Source organism: Tupaia chinensis, unplaced genomic scaffold, assembly GCF_000334495.1.
Source record: "Tupaia chinensis unplaced genomic scaffold, TupChi_1.0 Scaffold000146_1, whole genome shotgun sequence".
Classification (NCBI taxonomy): Eukaryota; Metazoa; Chordata; class Mammalia; order Scandentia; family Tupaiidae; genus Tupaia; species Tupaia belangeri.
The window spans coordinates 50,016-52,516 of NW_006159616.1; positions in this window are offsets into that span (position 1 = coordinate 50,016).

The following is a 2,501-nucleotide window of genomic DNA, read 5'->3' on the forward strand; positions in this document are numbered from 1 at the left end:
CACGCACGCCCGCACACCCACATGCCCAGTGGGGGGTTTTTTTTTTGGTTTTTTTTTTTTTTTTTAGAGAGGTTTTTACTATAGGACATGTGCGCTCGCCAGATAGAGAGAGACAGAGAGACAGAAAGCGAGAAATCACCCCCCAGGGGGGATGACCACGCTGCAATCTCTTCTCCTCCGTTCTCCTCTCAGGATCTTGGGCACGCACGCACACGCGCCCGGCGTGAGTTTTAAGCCACCAGGTCCGGGACGCGAACCGTTGTTGACTACATGGAAGTCCAGCGACATAGCCATTACGCTAACTGCTGGTTCCCCCAGTGTGAGTTTTAAGCTGCCGTGTCTAGGACTCGAACCATGATCAACTACATGGGATTCCAGTGACATAACCATTATGCCATCTATTGGTCCTGTTTCTGTTGTTTTAAAGCCATGAAGCTTGTGGCAATTCATCACAGCAGCCTCAGGGAAATCTCTCACGGAAGATACAGGCAATGTCTACACTGATCATCAAATAAATAACTTCCCAATAGCTGCTACCTCCAGAGAGAAGTGGGGGCTGTCACTGGGGGGTTGGAGGGAGCTCCTGCTCCCGGGGGTGGCTGTGGCCATTTCTTGATCGGGGTGCAGGTTTTGTGGGTGAGTTCACTTTGCCAGTGGGTGGCATGGTGGTTAAGGGCGCTGGACTCCCACACGGCTGACTGCAGTTCAAGTCCCAGACCTGGCAGTTTGCTTTCTTGCTTTCTCTCTCTCTCTCTCTGGTCAAATTAAAATAAATAAAGTTAAATAAAATAATTCTTTTTTTAAAAAAATTAAGTAATGTAATGATAGATTATAGTAAATACTTCGAAGCAAAATTCCAGAATTATCAGAGACAGTTTGCAGAGTCTTCAAAAAAGTTCATGGAAGGGGTCGGTAGGTGGTGTGGTAGTTAAAGGCGCTGGATTCCCACATAGCTGACCATGGTTCAAGTCCTGGACCTGGCGGCTTGCTTTTTTCACTTTTTCCCTATGTCTCTCTCTGGTCAAATTAAAAAGTAATAACAAATGGAATTAAATAAATAAATAATTCTTTTTTTTTTAAGTTTGGGAAAATGTGTATTTTAAAAGAAACTCTTAAGACTTTTTTTTTTTGCACCAACATAAACTCATACTTAAATTCCATTTTCCACAAATTTTTAAGCATAACTTCATATTTCTTAGTCAACTAGAACTACTTTTGTTCATTTTTTTTCTGTTAAATTTTGTCACAGGGTGTATGTGCTCAAGGGAGAGCGAAAGAGAGGAAAAGTGAGGAAGCATCCCCCGGGGGACAGTCAGACCACAGCCCCTTCTCCTCCATTTCTCACGTTACTCAGGATTTGGGGCCGGCACGCACACGCACATGGTGTGTTTTTCAAGCCTCCATGTCCGGAACTCCAACCACACAGTTGGCCACGTGGGTCCAGCTGCCTTAGCCCCGACACCACTGGCTGGCCCCAGCTACTGCTACTGTAACAGAATACAAAGGACTGGGTGCCCGGGACCAGCAGTTGGCGTAATGGCTATGTCGCTGGACTCCCACGTAGTCGACAGCGGTTCGCGTCCTGGACCCGGTGGCTTAAAACTCACGCCGGGTGCGTGTGCGATGACAAGAGCAGGCATTTGGGGGAACCAGCAGTTAGCGTAATGGCTATGTCGCTGGACTCCCACGTAGTCGACCGTGGTTCGTGTCCCGGACCCAGTGGCTTAAAACTCACGCCGGGCGCGTGTGCGTGCGTGCCCAAGATCCCGAGAGGAGAATGGAGGAGAAGGGATTGCGGCGTGACCATCCCCCCTGGGGGGTGATTTCTCGCTTTCTGTCTCTCTGTCTGTCGGGCGAGCGCACGCGCCCTACAGTGAAAACTCTCTTCGAAAAAAAAAAGAGCAGGCATTTGGGGCCAGCAGGTGGTATGGTAGTCAAGGTGCTGGACATGGTCGACTGTGGTTCGAGTCCTGGACCTGGTGGTTGAAAAGTATGCCAGGTGCATGTGTGTGTGCCCAAAATCCCGGGAGGAGGATGGAGGAGAAGGGACTGAGGTATGGTCGTCCCCCTGGGGGGGCGGTTTCTTACTTTCCCTTTCTCTGTATCTCTCTGTCTCTCTTTTTGCCCTATGGTAAAAACCTAAAAAGTAAATAAATAAAAATTTTGAAACAGCAGGCTTTATCTCTCACATTCTGGAGGCTGGGAAGTCTAAGGTCCAGGTGCCGGCAGTTTTCATTCCTGGTGAGGGCTCCCTTCCTGGCTTACAGACTGTGCCTTCACATGGTGGAGAAAGAACGGCTACGTCGCTGGACTCCCACGTAGTCGACCGCAGTTCGAGTCCCGGACGCGGTGGCTTAACCTTGCGCCCGGCGTGCGTGCCCAAGATCCCGAGAGAAGAATGGAGGAGAAGGGATTGTGGCGTGGCCATCCCCCCTGGGGGGTGATTTCTCACTTTCTGTCTCTCTATCTCTCTCTGTCTGTCTAGCAAGTGCACACGCCCT